Genomic DNA, 27902 nt, shown 5'->3' with positions numbered 1-27902 from the left:
TTTGTATTGACTCCTTCTTTCTCATTGATGCCTATTAGTCTCACATTGTTCATCTTTGCATCATCTTGCAGGTGATGGATTATTTTTTCCTGCATCCTTGTTGTTTTGAAGAGATCCTTTCTTGTATTTTCACTAGCTGCACCAGCCTCTTTAAGATGTGAAACTCTGTCTTCACTTTCACTTAAACGGTTTTGCAAGCTTGTGATTGCGATTTTAATTTTCTCTATATCTCTTTGCCTCTGCTTCATGCGATCTATTTCTTTCCTGTATTGCTCATTCAAGGAATCCATCATTTTTCTAATCTCCTCAATTTTTTTTATCAATGTCTTCTTTAGAAGAAGTTATTAATTCTTTTTACTGCAGTGTTTTTTTTCAGATTGGGTTTCCTCCCTATGTTTCTGTAGTTGACTCTTTACTTCAGATGCTGTAAGTTCTGAGAATTCTTTTCTTGTTTCAGAACATTCTACTCTGAGTTCCTCTATGACTTTCTGCTGTTGCTTATTTACTATCAATGCTATTAATTCATACATTTGAGCTGAGCTAGTGTCCTCTGCCCTTGTTCTGGTTGGGCATTGGGTTTCCTCCATATGTTTCTGCATTTGATTCTTTAGTGCAGAGGTTATTAATTCAGGGATTTCTTTTTTCATTTCCAACCTGAGTTCCTCTGCATGTTTCTGGACCTGTTGCTTTGTTTCAGGAGCTGTTGATTCATTGCTTTCAGCTGTGTGATTCCCAATTTGTTCTGTGTTAATGTCCTCTGCACTTGTTATGGGTGGGCTTAGGTTCTGAGGTTGCATTTTGTTTCTTCTTGCTGTCATTTTGTGTAGCACTGTCTTCTGACCTTTGTTGTAGATCTTTGGTGCAGTTATAACCTTAGCACGTACTGAAGTTCATGTGCAGATCTACAAAGTTTGGATTTATCCAGTTGTGCCTGGCTTTGTCTGGCTGCTATGCTCAGCTCCTTCCTGCTGCTGCCCTTGGTGGTGATCCTGTTGTGCCCCTCTGGCAAGATGTTCTGCTCCTCGACTAGCTGGGTGTTTCTGTCCCTTACACTGTCTGCAGGAATTGCAGATGCAGGGTTTCACCCCAGACCTGTATGGTATGCCTGAGCAGAGTCTGGGCGGGACAATGTGGAGTATGGGAGATGGGCCTTGTCTAGGTCTGGATCTGGGGGTCCCTGAATGCGACAGAAATTCCTACTCATTGGGCAGAGTGGGGGAGGTGCTGCGAAGTGGTGGGGGTGTCTCGGGGCGTGGAGGAAAGTCTCACCCATGCTGTGGCTAGGCTGGGACCGGTAGGTCCAGCCAGCGCAGGGTAGCCAGAAGCTCTCCCACACACTCACCGGGCCTGGGCTAGGACTGCATCTAGGGGTTCCCGGAACATGGCAGAAATTCTATCTTTTCCATTCTGCTGTTCCTTCTCAGCAATGGAGATCCTCTCAGCTCTATCCTTACATTCCACAGCTTAATTGCAGCCTCTTTTCTGTACAAACTCACAACATTTTCAATCGTCCTTCTGGGCTCCTTGCTTTTCATTCTCAACATAAATCAGACTTAAAATCCCCCAACAATAGCCATGCCACTTCTTCACCATTCAACTTCTTTGATATTTCTTTTGCCAGATTAATTAGTACTCTGTGCTTAATCTCAGTCTCAGGCAAAGTCTCTGGACATGATCAAAATTCAGACAAACTTTTTGCCAAGAAATAACACAAATCATCAAGAGTGTAACAATCAATGCAGTCCTTCTTCCCAGAAGAAACCTCCTCAGCTTGATATTTATAGGCAGAATTTCTCTCAGCCTTGTGGTCTTCTGTGCTCTCATCAGAATGCCCCATACTGAACAGCCAAAGCTGTTCCAGAGCTTCTCTTACAGGCAACATTTCTGAACCCTTCTTATCACTTCCCATAAGCCATTCCTAAACACTTGAAATCCACATGGTCGGGTTTGGTCACAGCAATGACCCCACTCCTTTGGTACAAAATTCTGTCTCAGTTACTGTCGTCTTTTTGCTGGACAAATATCAGAAACGCAAAATGAAGTAGGGAAATGTTTACTTACTTCAGAGTCAGTGGAGGTTTCATCCATTTCCAGCTGGCTCCAAGGCAGAGTGGCACATAGCAGAGAGCAGCTATTGATGATAGTGACAAAGAGCAGAAAGCAAAGGGAGTGATTGCAGCTCCAGCAGCTAGCTAGCCTCTCTCCCAGCCTTATATTGTAATGTAGAGCACCTGCCCCAGGGCACTCTCACTCTGGATCCCAGCATTGAGTCAAGAATCAATCACAAACTCCGGAAGTGGTCCTATGACTGCATGAGGCTTTTGGGGGACACCTATACATAAACCATAACATCTACAAAGTCTATGTAATCCCTTGTGTGGTTCAGGTTGTTCATTCCTGTATGTTCTACTCACATGCAGCTTAGGATGGAAATGCAGACACCTCTTTTCTTTAAATCAGTGGTCCCACTATTTGTAACATTGACCTGTTTCATGGAAGCTAATTTTTCCATGGAATAAGCAAATAGGAGAAAGTAGGTACAAGATTTAAGTTTTTTTTTTTAGTTTCTTTTACTTGCAATACGTAAGAATTATATTTCCTAGTACTAGCATCAACACCTCAGATCCAACTCAGACATTAGACTCTCATAAGGTACAGGCAAACTAGAACACTTGAATGCATAGTTTAGCATAGGGTTCATGTTCCTATAAGAATCTCATGCAGACACTAGTCTACTAGATAGAACTCAGGAGATAATGGAGTGATGGAGAGAACTGTGAACATGTAAGTACAAATGAAGCGTCATGCTTCATTCATTGACCTATGCTTATCTCCTCTTGCATAGAAGCCCCAGGCTTGTAGTGGTTCATTACCCAAAGATGAAGCACCCTGCTTTAAATTAATCAATAGAATTCAAGCTTTGCTTAGACATTCTATGTATCATTAAAAGTTAGCCTGCTATCGTATTCTGATAGGAAGATCAATTGTATGTCTCATTTCCAAAGACATCAACGTTTGAAGTGGCTCCCTACAGCAGTGATTTAATTACTTCTGGTTCAAGTAGTTCCTCAAAACCACAGAGCAGACTGGTGACAGGAACTCTCTGTTCCTAACAGAGTCAGAGGTGCATGGCTTTGCTCTGTGGTCTGCTTCAGTCTTGATTGATCTGGTCATTGTTACAAATTTCAAACTCTGCCTGGGAAGGGGAACACAATTTGGTCTCTCTTCTTCCTATTTTTCCAACTTCCTTTTAAGCAACTATGAGATGTTGTTACCGTTTGTATCCAGATGTCCCCACAAAGCCTCATGTAGTGATGGAGTGCTGGACATCTAGAGTTTGTGATTTGCACTCCAATGCTGGGATTATGGATGTGAGTGCTACTCTTGCCCGGGGGCTGGCAGCCTGCATGCCTAATAAGGGAGGGAAAGAGGCTTACTCACTACTCCTCCCTTTATGCTATTGTTAGTTTTACTATTTGCTGCCACCTTGAACTGTTGCCCTTTACCATGTCCCACTCTGCCTTGGAGCCAGCCAAGTCTGGACTGAAACCTCCCCAAATTGTGAGCTAAATAAACCTTTCCTTCCTTAACTTTGGGCATTCGATATGTTGTCTCAGCAATAAGAAAAAAGTATGCCCTAAGACAGATGCCATTAGGAACTTCTACTTTTTGAGCTATTGTACATGAGAGAGCAAGGCAAAAATACAAGTTAAGCACACCCAAATTGCCACCAACTGCAGTCTGGTACATGCGAAAAATTTCCCTTATGTTTAATTATATTTATTTGTATGATTTTTGCTATTACAACTTAGGTTCACTTAGTGAGAGTCACTTGTAAAGAGTAAGGCCAAATGTCACAAGACATAAAGGAATGGATCCTAGAGTAAGGTAGACCTGGATTTGAAAGCTAGTCCTATCACTTATTACATTGCGGATTTAATATGAACTTCTCATTTCATCTTTCTTTGTAGAAATTGAAGATAACAACTCCTACTTTAAAGAATGAATGTGAAAATTCATTAATGGTCATTCCTTTGTATAAATATCTTTCAGCACCTACAGAAAGTGAACCAAGAGAAGAGGTTGTATCTATGAGCAAGAAAAACACATTTTCCTAGGGGCTTCTGTGAGCTATTCTAATTTTTCAAGTGTAAAAGAAACTATGGGCCGGCCAAATAGCGCAGCAGATTAAAGCTCCCGAAAGCAGGCCCAGGGGCCCAGGTTCAATCCCTGGGCCTACCGTGCCGGCCCATCCCTGGGACGCACTGAGAGGCAATTGAGACTGGGTGTGGTGGTGCACACCTGTAATGCCAGCTCTTGGGAGGCTGTAAACAGGCAGATCACTACGAGTCCGATCTAGTAGTGAGACACTGAAGGCCCTGAAGACCCTTCCTTAAAATACAAAAAAAGGAAAAGAAAAAGAAAGAAGAGAGAGAGAGAGAGAGAGAGAGAGAGAGAGAGAGAGAGAGAGAGAGAAAAGAAACAAAATGAAACACATTAAAGAAATCTACAGTGTGATATCTTCCTACTCTGGATGTCAAAGGAAGAAATTGTCACCACATGTAAGTTTGGAGAAAAATACCTGTAGCCATGGTAGGCAAATCCCAGATTTATAGCTCTTGGACCTAGAAATTTCAACTGATTGCTAAGAAAAGCTAAAGTACATAGTTTCAAAGACAAGTTTTTGAGAAAGGAAAATGGTGGAACCTTGACCATGAGTAAAAAAGCTCAGTGAAGTCCAGAAAAAAATGCAGAGGTCGGGTTTGGCTTGAATATAGAGTGCAGTTACTCGGCACATTCTCGGGAAATGATAAGTGCCTTTGTCATTCTCAAACCATGTGTTAGTTGACTTCGTGAAGGGAAGTGCTGTTTTGGTTAGCAAGCAGTTTAGAACTGATTTGAAAAAAATATTTTTAACAAGACTCCTAGCAGAGCCTTCACCCTGCAGTATAATCAGTCCAGAAATGTAGATTTGTGGCCGGCAATTGGATTGTCTTCAGGCAAACAGTAGTTTTCTTTTTTACTATTGCACATTTAGTATTGGCCACCAACTTCACTCTTCCCATGGGCCACTTAAGTCCAATTGTCATTATGAGCATAAGGACAAGGGAATTCTGGGCACCTCAGGCAAGAGCTTTTGGCTGCACTGCAACTTTTAAATGCCTCATTTTGAAGCAGAAGAATGCTTTTCTGGAAGGAGTTAAAACCATGTTATATAAGTTGCAATTAGTGGCTTCCCACAAATTGCGCATCATTCTAGCAAGTGAGATCTCTCCAAAGTGCTTTTATTGCCTGGCTTACTGGGTTGAAGTTCCTTGCTCTCCAGAGGGTAAGTATGCTTTTCTTCCCTTTTACTCTTGCCTAACTGGTGCACATCATTCCACGTGTGTACACCAGGAGCTTCATTTTGACCAAGGTGTTTATGTGGCCCTCATCTAGAGGCATATAGAAACCACATCATATATTGCCTTCACAATAAATTTTATTTTATTAACAGGGATGTTTTTCCATTTTTTTTTTTTTTTTTTTTTTTTTTTTTTTTTTTTTACCAGCGATCGAACTCCGGACCTTGTGCTTGCCAGTCAAGCACTTATTCCACTGAGCTATCTCCCCAGCCCTTTCCATTTTGTTTTCATTGCATAGGTTTCTCCTAACTTACCTTGGCCCATCTTCTTCATTATAGTAAATAAAGTGCATGTTAAGAAGCAAACATGTTTCCCATGGTTAGATCTGACACAGGGGCTGATTCTTGAAAGGCAGCAAAAGCTTTTTATTGCATTTGTGGAGCGAATCCACACCCCTGGGCCAGGAAATGCATGACCTTGTAAAAGGTCTTTTGCTTTGGTTAACAAGGTTGTGGGGAGACTTTGAAAGACAAGTAATTGTTTTCTGAAGGCAAAGTGTAGTTTGATCACCTCAGGAAAGGTGGCAGGCTGTCAGACATACCTCGGTGTTCAGGTGGAAGGCAGACCGCTAGGTGAGACTGGCCTGCTTGTGACTGGCAACTATGAAGCAATCCTTGCACAGTGCAGGATTCCACTGTATGGCTGATAACTATGACAATTTATTTTTTAAAAAATTAAAAAGCTGAACTTCACAGCTTTGGAAGCCTTAGATTCTGCTGCTCTCTGTCATTTCTCAGCTCTTTGATATACAGAAATCACTAAAGGGCTGTAGGTCTCCCTTGTATGCTAGAACTAGATCTATGAATTTTGAGATCCTGCAATTTGAAGACTGTAGATTATCTGGATTCAAATTGCAGGTCATTCTTTGTCTCTGGATAACAATCTTTAACCTCCATAGTTCACTATATCCTGTGGAAACAAACATAATGTGTATCTTAAAACTATTTCTTAGAGACTGAGATAATATGTAAAAATCTCTAGAGAAGGAACAAACACATAGTAAATCTCTCAGTATATGTGCAGGAGCCTTGCTAACAGTAATCAGAAGAAAATAATTTAAGCTAGACAGTGAAGATTTTTCCAGTCCAAAATGTCCATGACTGCAATAATTCTTCTTGGAAATGGTTTTTGGGTACCAGGCAAACTCTCAGCGAAGAAATTATTTCTTGCCTACACATTGCTCACACTTGAACAAATTAGCAGCGGTGAGAGGGAGTTGGTAAAGAAATAGAAATAAGATGGTAAACAGCCTTCAAGTAGACCCAGAAGTCCGTAGAAGGAACAGTCACTGAAAAGCAAATTTAGAAGGAAATGTGAAGGTGTACATGGGAAGTGCTTCCAAGATCTAAGAAGTGCAGAATCTGTGGACATTTTTTTATTGCAAAAGGAGGAAATGAATCTTCCTTCTACCATGTGGAATGCGTGCACTTATGAGACTGCTCATCCGGGGCCTTTCGTTCTTGCCTGTGTATGCGCCAGGCATTTGAGCACTCTAGCGAATGGCCTCACTCAAGACATTAAATAGCAACGCTGCTTTAGAGGTGCAGGCCATAGAGGTCTTGAAGTCTCTGCTCTGTTCCCGTCTTTGCACAGCCTCCACAGTGCAGACATGCCATGGTCTTAGGAAAGGGTAAAGAGCACAGATCCAGGAATCCAAGCTCACCACATCCAGGAAAGCTGATGTCAAATCATCAGTGCTCTTGCTGTATTACTGATATGTCCACATGGGCAGGACTAACATTATGACACTGAAGGGAAAAAAAAAGACCTACAGGAAAGAAGTTTAGGACCACTCATGTGAAGTTCTAGAGCAGGCAAAGCTAATTGGGAAAACATTGGGAAACACTGCCTCTGGAGGGTTGGGCTGGAGTTTGATTGGAAAAGTCTAAAAGAAATTTCAGGAATGATCTAAACACTTTTGATGAGGGTTTGATTTTCACAAGCATACAGTTTTGAAAGTTAGAAAAAATAGAGTTAACTTTTTATGATGTCCTGTATGGAGGATTTTTTAAAAGGCTATAAACAAGTATTAAACTATAGCAAGGGGTACATATGTTCATTAACTTAGGGAAAAGACTTCAATTTACATTTTCTAAAATTTGTGCATTTGGTACAGGTTCTCATTATGCAGCTCTGGCTCTTAGTGATCCTCCTGTTTTGACCTCCCAAGCGCTGGGATTACAGGCGCGCCAACATGCCTGATTTTGGTGGCTGGCTCAGCACACTCAGGGGTGGGGCTGGCAAGGCATGTGGTACGAGGGATGCAACCTGGGCCCTTGTCCTTGTTAGGCAGGTGCTTAGACCACTGAGCTATCTCCCTGGCCGAGGACCTTAACTTCTAAAATTTATCTGGGCATGCTTGGAAATATAAGATGAATCACAAATAGTTCATAGATAAACTACTAAATCTGACAAAGGTTAACAGCAAATAGTCCATATTTTCAAGGTAAAAAGATAAAATTGAGTAAGATTTGAAGCCAAGTCTGTTCTTCCCTAAATTCTTCACTCATGCCTATGTTAGAATTAATGTGTAGACAATTCAAACAACCTGATATGAGCTGTGGGGGGGGGGAAGATTTTGAGGAAAAAAGAGCTGTGAAATTATAGAATTCTAAAGTTAAGCCAGGTAAAAGTCATACAGAGTTTCAACAATGTACTACTAATTAGCCCCAGTATTTGGATACACTGTGGAGTTCAGGGGTTGTGGCATTCATAGATAACTAATTAACTTGTGCAGCAAATCCATTTCATTTGCTGTCATGATACAGCCAATCACAGCAGGCTTACTGTTTGCTCATTTGGAAAATGATACGGATTCCCATTTATAGTTAATTGCAGTGCAAAGGTTGACAATTATCTTCTCCATAGAAGCATCAAATGCTTCAATATCATTGTGAAGATGTGCCTATAATTATGTACATAATTTGTCTTGCTGAAATTGTGACCCACCCATTACCTGGATCTTACACCTCTAATTAGAAATAAAAAAAATCAAATGGAAAAGTGGGTTGGTAGGATGTGGTGACCCTTACGCTACAAGAACCTGTATGGTGATATTAACGGAACTCAGAGGCAACCAGAATCTCTTGGATTGCTGCCTTTTGTTAAAAATAATTAGCAAGGTGAGCAAGAGATAAAATAAGGTCGGGTGAAAGCACAGTATAATTACTTTTCCAGGACTTTACTGATATTGCAGAAAATCCCATAGTCACGTCCAATTCAGATTTCTAAAACCAAAGTCATCGTCCACCTCCTGCCTGGCTACCTGCACCTTCATTTGTGTTTTCTGTCTTTGATAGGGAAAGGACCTCTCGGCTCTTCTGCAGCCATTGTCACCTAACTCCTTCCTCCCAATTGGAGTTTCCATCTAAGTTTGAAGTGTTTCTGAGCGTGTCACTGCTGTCAGCGCTGTGACAATTCTACCTTCATCGTCACTGTGTGGCTAATTTCTCAAGAACACACAAGCGGGTCTGCCTTCCTCAGCCTCTTCTCTCTCTTTCCCACAACTTCATCTTCTGCAGTAAGATCATCGCTAATCTCAAAGGTGATTTTTCACTCCAGCATTCAGAATAGGTGAAAATGTCCGCTTCTTCCTCAACAGTGGTGAGCCAGACCCACGAAACGCTTTAGTCTTTGTGTTCTGTGCCAGCTTCATGCTCTCTGTCCCACTCTGCAACTGAGTGGAGGGCTCTGTTCAATAGATTACTGAGCATGTCCCACACTGTACATAGGATTTCAGTTACCATTTTCAGGATAATGGGCTGCTGTGAAATTCTGTGACTATAAGCAACCTTTCTTATTTTTCTCACGATTTTGTGGGTCAAGAATATAGGAATTATGTGCATGGGTAATCGTTTCTGATTAATATTGCATCAGCTGAGATGGAAGAATTTATGGCCAAATGGCCTTTTCACTCATGACTTGTGCTTTTCAAAGCACTTCTATTTCTCCCCTTCCCCTCCTCTCCCTTTGTGTCTGCTTCTCTCCCTTCCCCTCCCCTCTCCTTTTCCCTCCTCTTCTTCCTCTCTCTTTCTCTCTCTCTCTCTCTCTCTGACACTCTTCTCCACAAATGCCCAACAAGCACCCAATGTCTACAACTTGAAGGAAGAGAAGTTTATCTATTTGACTCACACTTTTATTTCTCATCAGCAGGCTCCCCAGTAGGAAGGGCATGATGGAATAGTCCGATGGAAGAAATCTTCTCACATTATGTTGGGGGAAATACATAGAGAGCTAAAGGGAGATTACAAGGGACATATACCCTCCCAGTTCATGTCCCCAGTGCTCACTCCTCTCCTGAGACCCAAACTCCCAGCCAAAAGTCAACCACCGTGCCTACAAGATTCAGTGACCCTCCAAATGCTCACACAACGATAATGTCCATTTCACAGTTTCTCCTTGGTTTGTTTCCTGCAGACGGGAAGGTAAAGGAAGCAACTTTTTACCTGGAGGCTTTATTCCAAGAGTTTGGTGGTAGTTAGTTAGGGGTTATTACCCCCCCCCCAAAAAAAAAACCTTATGGCAACATTTCTGCCATAGATTTCTGACATATTAGTGACATTAGTTCAACAGTTTCTCAGATTTTTTTTTAGTTCCTCAGATTTAAGATGATGAAGAAATTGACTGTACCACTCAGGGAGAAAATTTAGTGACACACTCAAGAATAGGACATAAGATGGGAGATACTGCTCTGCTGTGTTTGGAAAATACAATCTTTGACAATGGAGTATTCTTTCTAAAATGTCAGTCACTCTGTCCTACTCAAATCTTGTTTGAGTTTTAAGTCAAACTTTCAGAACAATTTTCAACTTTAAATTCTGTAAGAAAACTCACAAAACTCTACTCACAATACTTTCCCAGTACTTGGTTCCACCCTTGCTTATCCAGCGCAGAACATCATTGTCTATTTAGTGACAAATCTACGTCTCCCAAGAGAATGTAAGCATGAGTCCACACATTATTTATTTTGGGATTCCTTGTGTATAACACAGAGTCTGCTCCTTCCATGTTAAATACACGATTTGTGGTCAAATGACTAAGTTAAGGAAAGAATAAATGGCTCTGTTCATATTTGCATACTACCAGTGCCTGGCATATTTCCTGGAACAAGTTAAGGATCTTGTGGTTATGGGCTTCCAAGATGTTCCCCTGTGATCTCCATCTTCTGGTATTCACTCCTGTGCATTCCTGTCCCACTGTACTAGAATTATCTTGTATGCCCAGCAGAACATGGCAGCAGGGATGGTGTTGCTCTTCTGAGACCAGATTACAGGAGAGACTACACTGTTTTCTCATGAGATTCACACTGGGGTAAGGCAGCTGCCTTTTTTGGAGCAGCCCTTTGGGGATGCCCGTTGGTGAGAAACTGAGGCCTCTGTGAGCAGCCACCTAAGGGACCTGGCTGTCAGATCCTCCACCACCACCAAGCCTTCAGGTGCCTACACTTCAGGCAGCAATAGCATTACTGACCCCGTAGAGGTCCAGATCCAGAGCCACCTCACCGAGCTGCTCCCAGACTTCTGATCTTGAGAAACTCCACAAGATAATGTTGGCTTTTTAAGAGGGCTAAATTCGAGGGTAAATTTTATACCACAAGGGATCACAAATTTATTTCTTGTAATAAGTTCTTGTGATTGCCATTCCAAGTGGCAAGAATGAAGCAATCCTCTTCCTCTTGGATGTCTAGCCTAAGCATGTCGCTATCAGGACCGGCACCTGGATGGCTTCTCCCAGGGAAGTCAAACATCTGAGTCCCTTCGCAACAGAAAGAACCCCCAGACACCACCAAGAGAGGTGATGGTCTCATTTCTTGGGGTACACATGCTCCTTAGCTGCGTGATGTAGTGTAGAAGGTCAGGCAATAAACTATTTGTACTTAACCTTCCAATACATTTTCCTATTGAAAGAATGCAAAGCCAAAGAATTAAGCTTTAAGCCATTAGACACTACTTGAAAAAACTGTCTTACTTTCCTAGCTTCACATTTCAATTCCCAGCCGATTAAATTCATGGTTTAATTGACATTAAATTGAAATTATTATTATTAAAATATTATTAAATAATATTATAACATTAAACTTCAAATTATGATTAAAGTTGCTATTTTGTTTGAAAGTTGTCTGCATTTCTGTCTTCATAAAATTGAAGCACAAAAAAATAAATGTAGTACTATGTAGAAGAGATTTTGTTCACACTATATATGTTTCTTAGAAATTCAGCAGAGTTTAAAACTGCAAAATCAGTCATAAGATTTATTTTTATAGTCAATACATTTTTATAAGATATTTGCATCTGGAATCATTGAGAAATGCTACAAACAAGCATCATTTTATGCACTAATTTAGTAATTCTGTACTTACGCAAATCTGGCCAAATATATCTATATCTATATCTATATCTATATCTATATCTACATCTACATCTATATCTATCTATCTATCTATCTATCATCTATCTATCTATTTTTTGGTGGTACCAGGGATTGAACTCAGGAGCTTGCACTTGCCAGGCAGGTGCTTATGACACTGAGCTATATCCCTGGTCCCCTGGCCAACTATATTGAAGTACCCCCCAAACACAGAATGCCACCTGCTAAGTTGTCAAAAATTCGAATCTCAAGAGGCCTAAAGCTTTAAATGCTTCCATGAACACGGGCTGTGTCTTAGTTACTTTTCTTTCATTGCTGGGACAAAATATCCGACACCCAAAATTAAGGAAGGAAAAATTTATTTAGTGAGGTTTCAGTGCATAATGGGCAGAGTGGCACATGGCAGAGGGCAGTAGTTCACTGTGGTGGAAAACAGCAAAAAGCAAAGGGAGGAGCAGTGGCTGTGGCAGCAAGGCAGCTAGCAAGCCTCTCTCTCTCTTCCCCACATTGTACTCGGGCTATACACCCCAGGGCAGGTGTAGCACTCATGCCCGTAATCTCAGCACTAGATCATGAATTAATCACAGTCTTTAAAAGCTACACCAATGACTGCATGAGGCTTTGGGGGGACAACTAGACACAAACCATAACAAGCCATTTAATCAGAGCTTACCTTTTACCTTGGAAATCATTCTAAAGATAACAAAAATGAAAAAAAAAAAAAAAAAGCAAACAATCACAAATGTTGTGTGCTTTGTTCCATGATCCTAGGAGATTAATATAACTTCTAAACCACAAAACACTTCTCAGATTGTGTAAGGAGCTGAGGTTGAGCAGAACAGAAGCCACTGTGGAGCCTGGAGTGAAGTAGGGAGATATTTCTACGGTTAGAGAGCTTGGCAGTGGCTGATATGAGAAAGCAAGTAGCAGCAGTTATGCTACCTAGAAGACTGACAGCCCTCTGGACCACACAGAGCCTCTTATTTGCAGTGTGGAAGAAGCAGGTGAGCTGGGCTGATGCAACCTGCTTCATGGGCCAAAGCTGGCTTCAAGAAGCCCAATGAGCAGGTGGCATAGAGAAGTCAGTCAGCCACATTTGTGGGAAGCTTACAACTTAACAAAGAGTCTTTAGATTGTAAAACCAAGTACACTCTTTCCAGGATCTTTCTTATAAGAAATACTTAAAAATATTTTGCTCCCCAAATACTTTGTTCAATGAAAAGTAATCAAAATGAGATAATACAATATCAATTACAAGATTTAAAAGGAAACAAAAAGAGAAATATTGACAAATAGAGAACACACACACACACACACACACACACACACACACAGTAGATGTGAATTGCCACCAGAGATGTTCTACACAAATTCGAAAATCCTAAAGCATAATTATTTCTATGAGGAAGATCATAAATTTAAAAATGCAAGAATTCAGAGAGGAGACAGTAAGTTTCACAGAAGAACATGGTAAGACCCTAAGGAATGTAATAAAGAAATAAATGGGAAACAAATCACAGAAATTGAGACAAGGTTGAAAAGCATACAAGATGGAATAAACACAGAAAGAATCACAGTGAAGACATAAAAGCTGTACCAGCTTAAATATAAAAAGAAAATACAGAGTTTAGCATGTTCAGAAAGTAAGCACACATTTGTATAATGGAAAGGCTAACATTCATATAATTTAAATTGTTAAAGAAAGACAAACGATAGATAAAATATTTAAATTTATAATTAAAATATTTCCCACAATATAAAATTCATGGGTTTTCACATGGGAAGAGCCCACAACATATCAGGGAATAAGTAGTACCAGTAGAATAGCTAAACACTGGGGTACATTCTACTGACATAAATGATTTTTTCAACAGCAGAGGGGATTTGTCTGGCAAGCAAGACAAAAGACGGTTCATTTACAAGTGGGCCTACAAGCTAAGCTCTGATCTCCTGTCTCTCTCAGACCTTGTGTCCTGGTGCTCTTATTCTGTCCTTCTTTTCTGCTGTCTCCTCTCGTTTGTCAGCTCCTAGCTGATTTATCTCCATCTTTACTTCTGGTCTTCCTCTGTCCCTTGTTTCTCATATCTTTAGCTGAGGCCAAGCTACGGCTGCTGGAGGATGAAGTGCCGCTCTCACTGCTGTCGGAGTCGGAGTCTGCGGTCGGAGTCGGAGGCTGCGGAGTCAGAATCCAAGGAGGATTCCGAAGACGAAGAGCATAGCAAGGATTTGCTTTGTTCAACATCTAGTTTCTGGGCCACGATAATTTTTGGTGTATTTTTGAGATGCTCACGCAATTCATTCGTTAACCCTCAAAGACCTATAGAGGTAAAGAAGTTGATGGCAAACTGAGTGTTTCTTGGATTATCTCGGGATAATAATCCTTCAGAGAGTGGCTGTAGGGTTTCATCCTTTAATCTTGCATTCAGTTTCATAAAACTCACATACTCACACAGTTCCTGGAAAAATATTTCGACAAAAATTCTACTAGCTGACATAGTGGTTTCTTCACTCAGCTTTATACACTCAGGAATGCTCCACAGAAGCAAGTCAGAATTCATGAGATCAAAAATGGAGAGATCCCACAGCAAAGCACCCATCAGACAGGCGCATTCTTGCCAAAGTTTTAATCGGTGTGGCAATGACCGAGACCAAGAAATGCACATGGATGGAGAGAACAGGTGTGGCGATCCAGAAAAGAAGAGAGGAGAGAGAAAAAATAATTTTTCAGAAAATGAGAATTACAGACTCCGAACTCAGGACTGTGAAAATTCCAGAAGATCTGGTTGAGCAAAGCCAAGAGAGAAGATCAGAAAACATGCAAGGATGACAGGTATCAGAATGGTGCAGAAAGACGATGGGAAAAACCAAGCAGATACTCTGAGCATTCCTGAGGGGATTTCACTGACCTTATCAGACCCAAAAGCTACAACTCTTGTTGCATTGGTCCTGCTTTACCTTGGTCTCAACCATCCAGTAGAAAAGTATAAAAACGAAATATAAGAAGTAAAGCCATGCTGTTATGTTGAGCTGTGGGGGACTCAGGTCAACAACTTCTGACATTGCCAGTGAAGCAGAAGACCCAATACTATTATGGGCTACTGGACTCTTTTAGAATATTTTGCTGAGTTAACACACCTATAATATTCAAATAACGGAACTAAACCAAAAAGGGGGATATAGATTAATGTCATTTTATATCTGTGTACTCAAATGGTTAGAATAGATATATAGTACATTCTCTTAATGAATAGAGGGATTTGTTCTAATAGTGTTTGTAAATAGGATATCATGTCTGCATCTTGTACAGCAATTAACCACTAGGAAGAATATATGCAATGTGTTAATTATTAAAACTGTCCTACCAAAAAGAAAAGAAAGAAAAAAGAAAAAATTAGCTATGGAAGAACAAAATTAAATAGTGTCTTATTCCACATTAGAAATAAAAGAGCAAGCGGGTAAGGAAAAAAAAAAACAAAACACATCAGGCCTGGAGAAGAGAAAGAGTGTTCTATGTAAAGCAATTGTGCAGCTCACAACTAAATCACAAATAGGTTTTCATTTTTAAAATTTAATTTAATTTTTTATTGATTTTATTGAGAAACAAATAGCAATGAGACAGTTTCAAAACAGGTTAGTAGGACAGTTATGATAATTATTACATTGCATATTTTTGTCTTCATAGAACATGCTATCTACATGAAACTACAAATATTAAAAATGGAAAAAAATGGGCCTACATGGAAAATGAAGAAATATTTCTTTCCAGTGTCAAAGGTAAACAATGATACTAAAAATCAAAATTCTGAAAAATAGATTCCTCCTGCTGTGCATGTGACAGCTTCTCAATACCCGGAAGACTTTACCATTCTTTCTATTCAGTTCAAAATATTTTTCATGTCTTTGAAATTTATAGAGCTCTTCTATAAAGTATTGCTTTGTATTAGTAAATTTTAAAAATGTTTTCATTTTATCATGTTTTATAATTAGTATATTTAATGGATTCCTTATAAAATTATTGGAAGAGAAAATATCTCAACAGCAAAGGAATGTAATCTTGCTTATATTTTGTGAATAAACCAGTCAAATGTTCATTTGAAAAGCTTAAAAAATAGAAATAAACAATTACATATTTTTACACAGAAATTTAGAAATCTAACCATATACAGCATTGTAGCAAGACAGACAGTCCTTTGACATTTTTTCCCTTGTCTCTTATTTTCATTTATTACCCTTTTTTAAACAAACATTTACTTGAGAGACAGTATAGTAGTAATTGATATGACATTAGAAGCAGTACGTATTTAGAAGACCATAATGACAGGCATTCCAAGAATGGCCCTAGTATTACACAATGCTATTTTCAGTGTAGATTTTTAGTTTACAGGTATCAGCATATATAGTTAGTCGGGGTGCAAATTCTACCAAATAAGCTTCTCTTCTACAGGGTCAATAACTTAAGTTGGCAGACCAAAAATTAGTAAAAAGAAGTGCTGCAAGGACAGCTAACATTTTGGCCCTAGCCATTTAAGGTCAGTGAGGACTCAGGACATAAGAGAACCTTTACTATAACATGGTGTAACTAAGTGGCATCCCAAAATTTCTGGTCAAGGAGATTATGGGGCCACAGAGGAAAGTGATCGATGATATAGAGAGTGCCTAAAGAGAGTCACATGGAGAGAAAACATTCTCTCAGGCTTTCAGAGAGCAAATTGGTCAAGCAATGGCCCTGGCTCATCCACATGGCTGACAGTGACAAGAGATCTAGACTGTGGTACAGGGTTTCAGGATAAATCCTGAGGGGATTTGACTGATCTTATCAGATACAAAGTTACATTTCTTGTTACAAAGTTCTTGCTTTATCTTGGTCTTAACCATCCAGCAGAAAAGTATAAAAATGAGATACAAAAAGTAAAGCAATATTAATATGCTTAGCTATAAAAGGCTAAAGTCAACAACTTCTGACATTGTCAGTCCTACTGATATCCCACTACTATTATGGACTACTGGACTACATTGGAATATTTTGCTGAATTCACACACCTACAATATATATATGGCAATGGAATACCCATCTTTGACAACACTAAACAAAAAAGGGATGCAAATGAAGGACCATTTTGTATCTGTATATACAAAAGAGTTAGGATAGATATACAGCTACTTTTTCTTAATTCAATGAGAAGAAAGATTTGTACTAATAGTGTTTGGACAGGATATCATGTCTGCATCTTGTACTATGAATAACTACTATGAAGACAACAATATGCAATGTATTGGTTATTGTAACTGTCCTACTAACCTGTTTTGAATCTGTGTCAATGCTATTTGTTTCTCAATAAAATTAATTTTTAAAAAGCTGAGCTCATTTCCGGTTTAACCTAAGCAACATTCAAAGACATAAAGGAGATCCTTGATGAGAGAAAATGTAAAGCAGAGATTTCATATTCTTCTAATTTTATGCATGTGCACAACACGAACACAGGAAAATCTTCACCATTGTCTTTTTGATGGAAATAATAGAAAGGGAACTTGAGTGAGCCAAAGTAACTGGGAAATGAGAACAAAGAGTTGGAGGTGGCTAATGCAATGACTGTAAATTTGTAGAACATGAACACTGCAAGGGAGGAATATGTCAGAGTGAGGGAATACAAGTCCATGTTGTATGCTCTGTCCACACAGATACAATCCAAAAGACAGAAACTGAGAAGACAGGGAAGAAGTGAAGTAGACCAAATTTGGTAATGGTGTCAGCCATCATCCTAGGGCTAGAAATCAAACTGACAGAGCATACAAGAGAAAAATAAGTATGCTCATGCATACAGAGTAAAAACAAAGATAATATTAATAACTAGAACTTGGTGGATGGAGAAGAGAAAACATTTAATGCTGCTCATAGTAAGCGACTCATCTTTACTGCCTAAAGAAAAAAAGTATTACTTTTTTTTTTGTTGGAATGGGGGATTGAACTGAGGCTCTTACACTTGCCAGGGAACCACTAAGTCCACTGAGCCATCTCCCTGGTCCCACAAATTATTACCAAATTTATTGAATTACTCCATTCCATAATTATTCAAGTAGAAACCTATTAAGCAAATATATGTATTATCTAATTTTTTTTCTGTATTTTAGGGAAGGTTCTACAAGGTGTTCAGGGTCTCACTACTAGATCCGACTCATAGTGATTCTCCTGTTTGCAGCCTCCTAAGTGCTGGGATTACAGGTGCATGCCACCACTCCCAGTCTCAACATCCATGTCAGTATGCCCTGGGGGCAGGGCCAGCACGGCAGGCCTGGGGATCTAACCCCTAGCCCCTGTACCTGCTTGCAGGCGCTGGTGTGTATTATCTAAATATCTTAATTTTAAAAGTGCAATTGACCTGAATTTTTCAGAATTAGAGTAGCAAGAGAGAAAATACCCTGTTGACTGATTATGCCTAAAAATTAGCTAATACATTATGTCAGCAAGCAAACATTTGCAAACTCTAAAAAATAAAGTATTAAATAAATCTAGGAACTTGGATATGTATAGTATTCCTGAATACATTTCTTGTTATATAGAGTCTGTATAATTTCAGTTTATCCAGAAAATTATAAAAATCAAAGAGCATGTGTGATACAAATTGAGCACAGAGAAAACCTGTATGACTTGCTGTCTCATCACTAAATAGTTAGGCTTAACACTTTATGGAAGAAGTTACAAAAGTACCACAAAGTGAAGTTAAGGAGATTAACTGAGACCAAAAAGATAAATTAAGAATTAAAATTAGAAATTAGTCCTAATAAGAAATGAAACTACTAATCTCCAATCTAATTTTACTAGGATAGGCACTAATTACTCAGGACTTTAAGGAAGGATTAAAAGTAAAAATAGCATAAAGGAAATAGTAGAATTATGAGAAACTAAAAGAATAAAAACAATTACACCACTCAATTTCCTGCCAATATATTAATGGAATGGCATCTTTTTTTTTGAAATGAAATCACTAAAATTTATTATGGAGGATCCTTAAACATATAAAGTTTAACTTCTACAGAAAGAACTGCTCTGGAGGAATACATTAGCATAGGAACTGGAACTACACTAACCTCTATAGTGTAGATAATTCCAAACTTGTTTAAACTATTTTATAGTGTATATGAACAGAAAGAATATCCAAATACTTTTCATGAAACAAGCATTTCATTTTACAAGCTCTGATAAAAACTATCCACAAAGAAAAATGCAGGCTAAATTTTTCTTATGACAATTATACAGTTTCTGGGAATATCTTATTAATTTCAGCATAGTTCATTAACATTAATATTCTAGTAGTACATTAAAAAATAATACTTAATAATAAAGTCAAGATTATTTCATAAATGCAAGGAGAATATTATTTACAACATGCTTTCACATGTTATTAGCCAATTTACTCTTTGATGACAATGAGTCAGGCATTGTTCTAAGTATTTTCTATTTATGAAATTATTTTACTCTCAAAATTTTTCATTTTTCATGTTATAGATGTGAAAAGGAAAGTATAAGGAGGTTAAATTGGGTGCTCAAATTGACATACTATTAATTACTGGAGCTAGAGTTTAAGTCTAAGAAATCTGGATCTAAGCACCATGATCCTAATAATTCTTTACTTCTCCAGTACTTAGATAAAGATGCTATTTTTCCAATTTCCTAACACAGACAGCACAGAAACAGACATGAGTCCTGGCAGCAGCGTCCAAAGAAGGTTGGCCATTGTGTCTGATGGGCTCGGGGATCAGGATGGGGGTGATTTTCCATGCAAAGCTGTTATCATATGGCTTTGACATATTGACTTCATCATGGTTGTCATGGACACATGTAGCAGGTATTAGATGCCTGCTGTGGATGTCCTGCTTCTGTGCTGCTGGGGTGATGTCAGGGACAAAGGAGAAAGTATGAGAGACCCCAAGGACTTGGGCTCAAAATGAAGACCGCAATGCCGTGCTTCATTTTGTGCCCAAGTCCTTATTCTCCACGGTCAGTAAGATTCTCTTCCTTCTCCACGCAAGAATTCAGACAGTGAGTTGGGAAAAAGAAGAAGTATTCTACATGTTGACAACAACCCCTCCAGGAGTGTGTTGTACGCGTTCAGATGTGGATGCAGTCTGTTTTCCAGGAAAAACCTGTGCGGTCTGAGAAAGTCAGAGGCCCTGAATCATCCGTGAGAAAACTTAATGGCGATCAGCGAACAGCAAGCGAGCTAGGTGATGGTGCTCTGAGTACCCAGGGCTTTCTCAAGAGCAGGCAGCTGAAAGCCTAAGTCCAAATCTTCTCATGTTTCTACAGGTATTGTTAGCACAGAAGAGTGATGGGCCCAGAATCCCAAAGGAGAGGCTGTGAATCCTTCGCATTCATCAAGCTCTTGATGTTAAAACCAGGAGGTGTCAAGCACACCCCGCCATTGGTATTCATGTCAGCATTATCGTGTTACTTGGTGCTAACAGATTAGGATTCCCAGAGCCTTCCCTGTTGGCAGTATTCCTAAGAGGTAGGGAAGGACAGACAAGCATCTTTACATGCTTGAAAAGGAGCTAATTTGTGTTCTGCCTCTTGCCTCCAAGTGAAGAGTAAGCTCTCTGGAGTGTGTCTGTGATCTACGCCGTACTGCATGATTCCTCAATAAATAGCAATTAGTGGTGAGGATGGACGCTAATACTTCCTTAAAATAAACTCGGAAGATCAGCCCCACCTGTAGGAAGGTGGAAGTTCCCATTTGTTAAGAGACAGAATGATTAACAGCTTCAACACACACAGGTTCTAAAGTAGGACTCATCCAGGAAAATAAAGAGCAAAGTACCCCGTGTTCACTCTAGATAGCGTAAAACTAGGTATAAAAGAGGGATATATATTTTCAAGTTTTTTAATAATGAAAATTAAAAACAAAAGGAATTACTTTAGGGGCTGACAGTGTAGCTCAGTGGTAGAGCAAATTCTAAGGAAGAGAAAAAATAATCCTGGGGATCAGCCTCCAGCCAGGGGTGGTAGGTGGCAGTGAGGTGGGATGGGAGGGAATGAAAGTGAAATCCTTCAGTTTGTAAGTATCAATCTGCAAAGTGGAAAGCATTCTCCTTGAATCAGTTGGAGAATTCAGTGCAGGAAAGGGGTTAAGGGCATGGCATTTGGAGTTACACTGACAGTTTCACCACTTGTAAGCCGAAAGACCTTTGTTGACCTCGGACCTGCAGCCAGGATCAAATGAGATGACAGGAAAGCTGAGGAGTACCTGGCTGATAGTTAGAGCTCACAACTGTCAGCTGTGTGGTGGCATACACCATATAACCAAAAGCCTGCCCGGCAATCCCCATCCTTGTGGCTGAATGGCAGGCTATTTCTCATTAAAAATGTTTGTAAAGTCAAGTTTCAGAACCCAAATAAGCTCAGCATGAGACACAAAGGAGTCAAAACAGTATTCAAAATCATGGTGGAGTCAACAAGCGGTGTTTCGGGTTTTGTGGTGTCAGCGGTGATAGTGAGAAAAGGGGTGTTTGTGACATATAATTTGAGGTTGTCTAGAAATGTTACCACTTATAATTTTAAACCCTGCTGGAAGTCGGGTGAGCCAGCAGATATTTGCATTGGATTCTCTCTAATTAAATCAGACAGATTAAGCATGATCTCCCTCCCACTGGATGGAGAAACAGACATGGATCAGAGCCAGTTCCACTACCTTCCATACAGGAAATAGTTTCTTTTCAAGTAGGCTCATTGAGGAGCTGAGGGGAATGGAACCAAGCAAAGCATGACCTATCTGATGTGCTTTGGCTGGAGTGCCAGCGAGGGTCCAACACAAAGAATTGATCTCACTGCTCCCACGTGCCATGCGTCCCTCGAATCCATCTTTCCCAGAGCCATGTAAGCAGCAGCCACTGCTCTTTACTGAAAGCCCTACATCTTGGTTCTGGGTGGCCTCATCCCACAGCCTCCTTTTGTCTTAGGCTTTCATCACTTTCTTCAGTGAGAGAAGAGATAATGCCTGTTTTGGGGTCTATTGGTGAAATACTGAGCTTGGCAGAGCAGCCTCCCTGGGGAACCTGATAATTAAGCCAGTTGCCTAATTAGTATGATGATGCTTGTGTCTGCCTCCAATGCCAAGCACTGTAATTACATTATGAACTTCACATGTGGCCCTCAAGTGCTTGCGATCAGCTTTCTAGGCATTTTTACTGTTATTGTGGGGATGGAAGGGCTTTTCAGTGCTCCCAACATGCTTTACGCACCTTGGATACAAGGTGAGATGGTAGATTTGGAGCCAGGCTACCTTTAATGCACCTCTTCACCACATCTGAAAACTGATATGTAGCAAGATCCTTTAATTGTCTAAGGTTCATTTCTCCTTTTCTATTTTTTATTTGTTTTGTATTTTAGGGAAGGGTCTACAGGGTGTTCAAGATCTCACTACTAGATCAGACTCATAGTGATCCACCTCCCAAGAGGGATTACAGGTGTGTGTCACCACGACCAGTCTCAATTGATGTCTCAGCATGTCCCAGGGGTGGGGCTAGAATGGCAGGCCAGAGGATGGAATCCTCAGCCCCTGTGCCTGCTGACAGTCGCTTTAATCCACTGAGCTAGTTGGCAGGCCCTCTTTTCTTTATTAAAACAAGAAATAATTATGTGTATACCATAGTATTGTTGCAAAGACTAAATAAATTTATATTAACCCAGTCCTAAGATAATGTTTGGTCATGCTACGTATCTGTTCTTAATTATTAATACTGGGATTGGTCTGACAGATTTATCAAATAAAATATTGGTAAATAACAAATGATCTTTCACTGTAGGTATGCGCAACTTACATTGGACATAGAGCATGTGTCATGGTTTTTCGCAAATTTTCTATTGCGTGTCTGTGATTCACATTTAATTGGGTGTTACTCATTTCTTCTGGCAACCCCACATTCAAGATATCTTATGATTCTCTTTTCAGAATAACTTCATAGGTTGCTGGGTAAAAATGATCAAAGCTAGAGTAGAAATCTCAAGCTAACCTCTTTGGTTCTATTCAAGGTGACTTAGCAGAATATAGATCTTAAATTTTCCAATTTCTCATATTGAAAGCTGGAAAAAATATTCCATGCAAACAGCTCTAAAAACTATAGTTGTTGGGTAATATTATATGGTTTAAAAAGCAGATTTTAAAAAGATAGTCAATTAGCAAGTTCTCAAATCTGAGAAAAGCTCCACTGATCAGTTTCAACTTGTCAAGAACAATTTACAATTGTACCTCCTGAGCCCAGCATGGAAATAGCAGGTTCTTCTCATCCGTGCCAAAGACCCCTTGACCTTGAATGACCAGATCTGCATCCGAGATTTCCGGGCTGCTGTGTGTGTGTGTGTGTGTGTGTGTGTGTGTGTGTGTGTAGACAGAGGGTCTGCTCTTTTCAGCACATTTAGTAAATGGCTTCAAAGCACACAGCTTCCTACTTGAGACTTGAGCACATATTTTAAAGCATCTCTCTAAGCCAACATGCAAACTGCATGTCCTCTGACGGCCTGGGGTCAGAACAGAAGGAAATGAGAAAATGTGGCTGCCGGTGTCTCATGGAGCTGTGGGGGTCGAAACAGACAGCGATCTCTAGGCAAGCTTTAGCACAGTCCCCCGCCCCCAAACGTTGCTACCGGAAGAGAAAAGGGAATCGAGGAAAGGAAGTAAATAGGATCAGGGCTGAGGGGCACCGGAACATTCCTGGGACATCTGCTAAGAAGCAAGTCCCGTGGAGGATGCAAGAACAGGTTTTTCTCCATCCTCCAAAATTTTATAACCTAGTGTTGAAGCACAGAAGGTTCAGAAGGCCAGCCTGCGTTCAAACTGAGCAGAATGAAGACCTAGAGAAGACAGTTGACTTTTCTAAACCCAACACCTGTCCAAATTCATATTCTAAATAGAAAAAATCCTCAAAATTAATAAAATGATAGTAGGAGGGTAACAATGGTTAATACATTGTGTATTATTATCTTTATCCTAGTTATTCAGAACATAATGTGTTGGCATTTAGTCATCCAAATAATATTAGCTCAAACCTTCATTTTCAATGAACTAAGAAAAATTAGTAGCCCAATTATCTTAATATATCTATATATCTATATCTATATCTATATGCATACATACATATATTCTCTATTCCCCCATTCCAGTTTCTCTTTCCTTTTAAGTTTCTTCCCATTTTACAGTATCTATTATACATTTGATATCTTATTTACTCATAAGTCCCAGTATGTTTTAATAACATTATCATTTAATTGTGAAAACTGTGTATTTTCTTCTTTAATTGCACCTGTGACTCCTCATTTCAAATTTAGTTTAGCGCATGGCAAAAGATATGAGTACAATCTTAATCATAAGCATGTGAAGAGCTAGTTTTTTGCACCATTTATTAAAGCAGCTATCTTTCTTACAGGGAATGTGTTTGGCACCTTTGTTAAAGATAAGGTAGCAGCATATGTCTGGAGTTGTTTCTGCATCTTCTAATATTTAACATTGATCTTTGGGTCTTTTTTTTTGACAGTTCTACAATTTTTTATTACAGTAGCTGAATAGTATAATTTGAAGTTAGGAATTGTGATGCCACTCTTCCAAACTTGCCTTTGTTGCCAGAACTGTCTTTGCTATTTGTCTTGGTTACTTTTCTTTCATTGCTGAGGCAAAATACCTGATACCCCAAATTAAGCAAGGATAGGGTTCATTTAGCTCAGATTTTGGGGAGATTTTAGTCTATATCCAGCTGGCTTCAAGGCAGGATGGTATGTCCCAGAGGCAATGGTTCAAGGTAGCAGTAGACAGCAAATACAGCAAGAGCAAAAGAGAGAAAAGCAAGCCTATTCTCCTCCCTTATATTGTATGCTGGCTATCTGCCCATTTTGTCTCTGTGCCATCATCTTTCACAAGTTCACAATGTTTGCAATTAAGAACTCTGACCCACTGCTGCACTAAACATCTAAACTTTTCAAATTGACACAGTGTATCAACCATTACACTATTCTAGATCTCTTCTGGATCCAAATGAATATTAGGATTGTTTTCTCTAGTTCTATGAGATACACTCCTGGAATTTTGATCAGAATTGCATTAAACCTGTATAACAGTTTCAGAAGTATGGCCATTTTCACTATGTTGGTTCTTCCCCAAAATAGCCCAAAAGCAAGGGCTATTTTTCCATTTTAAGATATCCTCTTTAATCTCTTTTTACAGAGTATAGAGATTTTTTTATATTCTTTGTTAATGTAATTCCTATGTATTTTAATTTTTCTGGATGCCATTGTGAAAGGTGTTATGTCCATAATTTCTCTCTCAGTGAGTTTGGTATTTGTGTGTGTGAAGGTTATTGATTTTTTGAGGGCTCACTTTGTATTCAGCTATAATACTGAATTTGCTTCTTAAATTTAGCCACTGCTTAGGGGAGTCTTGGGGGTCTTCTTTGGAGAGTATCATGTCATCTGCAAGTAATGATAATTTATCTTCTTCCTTTTCTACTATTATTCCTTCATTTCTCTTATCTAATTGCTCTGGCTAAAGTTTCCAAGACTATATTGAATAAGAATAGAGACAGTGGACATCCTTATCTTATTCCTAATTTTGGAGTGAAAGCTTTCAGATTTTGACTATTTAGTATGATGTTAGCTGTTGGTTTGTTATTGGTGGCATTTATCAGATTGAGATAAAGACCATTTATTGCAATTTTCTGTAGGATTTAATCACAAATGGGTGCTGGACTTTTTCAAAAGATTTTTGTGCATCTATTGAAATGATCATATGATTTTTATCTGTGGCTCTGTTTAATATGGTGTATTACATATATTGCATTATGTGTGTTGAACTATCCCCGCATCCCAGGGGTGAATCCCACATGGTCATGGTGTATAATCTTCTTGCTGATTTGTTACATTCTGTTTGCCAGTATCTTATTGAGGATTTTTGCATCCATGTTCATTAGGGATATTGGCCTATAATTCTATTTCTTAGTTGGGTGCTGCTCTAGCTTTGGTATCAAGATAATGCTTGCTTCCAGGCATCAACTAGGGACTTATGGTTTACCTTTCCATTTCATTAAAGAATTTGAGAAGTTGTGGAGTTAGATTTTCTCTAAAATTCTTGGTAGACTTCAGTACCAAATCAGTTAAGGCCTGGGATTTTCTTTGTTACTGAGTTTTTAATTACAATATCTTGATTGATATTGGATTGTTTCAGATTTTTATATCTTCTTGATTTGGTTATTCGTGTGTGTCTAGGAATCAGTCTGTTTCTTCTGCTTTTTCTATCTTATTAGAATACAAGTTTTCAAAGTAGGTATAGATAATCTTCTGAATTTCTGTAGGGTCCTTTGCAATTTCAACCTTTTAATTCCTAATTCCTAATTGCACATATTTTAGTCTTCTCTTCTGAGTTTGGATAAGGGTTTGGATATTTTATTTAATCTTTCAAAAAAAACACAACTATTTGATTCAATAATTTATGTTTGTTTGCTTCCTGTGCATTAACATCTACTTTGCTCTTTGCAATTTTCTCCTTTGTCTTAGCCCAATCTTCTTTTTCTAGGAGATTGGGGTCTGCATTCCTTGTTTATTTGAATGTGCTGTTTTCCTGACATGGGCAGTTATTGCTGCAAAATTCCCTCTTATGACTGCTTTCATTATATCTCATAAGTTCCAGTATGTTTTAGTAACATTATCACTTAATTGTAGAAACTGTCTAATTTCTTCTTTAATTTCACCTGTGACCCATCAATTGTTCACATGGATACTATGTAACTTCCATGTGTTTATGAAGTTTAAGTGGTTTCTTTTGCAATTTAATTCCAAATTCATTGCATTATGGTCTGATAATATGTTTGATAATATTCCAGTTCCTTTCTATTTACTGAAGCGTGTTCTATGAAGTAGTCTGTGGTCTATTTTGGAGAATATCCAGTGTGAACCCTAGTAGAGTATGTATTTTGATGTTCTGGTGTGGGACACTGTGGATTTCTACTAAGTCCATTTGGTCAAAAGTTGGTTCCGTTCCAATATCGTTGTTGAATTTTTGTCTAGTTGATCTGTTTTATTCTGACAGCTGGATATTGAGATCCCCTAATACAATTGATTTAGTGCTTATTTTGATTTTTCATGGCCACTTACATTTGTTTTGTATAGTTGGGTGCACTGGTATTTGTTGTACATATATTTATGATTCTTATTTTTTCCTTCAGGATTGTGCCCTTTATAAGGATATAGTAACCTTCTTTATCTCTCTTAATCAGTATTAGCTTGAAATTCACTTTGTCTGAAAATAGAATAGCTACCCCTCCTATTGATCTGGATTCCTCTCACATGGAGTATTGTTTTCCATCGTTTCAGTTTCGGTCTATGAAACTGTTTGGTAAATGTGTACTTATTACCAAATATGTTTGTATTAAATGTGTATCTTGTATGTAGCATATTGTTGGATCTTGCTTCTTGATCCATTCCACCACTCTATGTCTTTTGATTTATGAATTGAGACCCTTAACATTGACAGTTATAGGGCCAGGGAGATGGCACCGTGGAAGAAGAGCTTCCCTGGCAAGAGCTCTGCAAAAAAGAAAAAAACAATTGACAGTTATAACTAATATGCATGAACTTATCTTTGTCCTGTTATTTTCCTATTGGAGGTGCACTTCTTTTTCCACTCTGTTGTTTGCCTTGCCTTGTGAATTCCTTCTGTTGGGTTTCATGGACTTGTAGTCTTTGTTATTTCTTTCTAGAACGTCCTTCAAAATATTTTGTAGTGTTAGTGCAGTGGTCATAAATTTCCTCAGATGTTCTTTAATATAGAAGTATCTTATCTCTCCATCAGTTTTAAAAGATAGTTTTGTAGGGTACATCAATCTTGGTTGAGGGTTGTTTTCCTTTAGAACTTGAAATACTTCATTCAAAACTGTCCTTTACTTGAAGTTTCTGCTGAGAAGTCAGCTGTGATTCTGATGGTTTTTCCTTTATACTTTGTTTCTTTTCCCTAACAGCTTTTAATATGTGAAGAGTCTTTCCTCGTGTTGAATTTCTGGAATCCTAACCATGATATACCTTGCTGTAGATTGTTTTGATTGTGAGTAATTGGAGTTCTTAACTGTATGATTAATTCTTTTTCCCTTCATAGAAAT

The sequence above is a fragment of the Octodon degus genome, unplaced genomic scaffold, assembly GCF_000260255.1.
Source record: "Octodon degus isolate 3935 unplaced genomic scaffold, OctDeg1.0 scaffold00002, whole genome shotgun sequence".
NCBI lineage: Eukaryota > Metazoa > Chordata > Mammalia > Rodentia > Octodontidae > Octodon > Octodon degus.
This window is presented reverse-complemented; position numbering follows the sequence as displayed.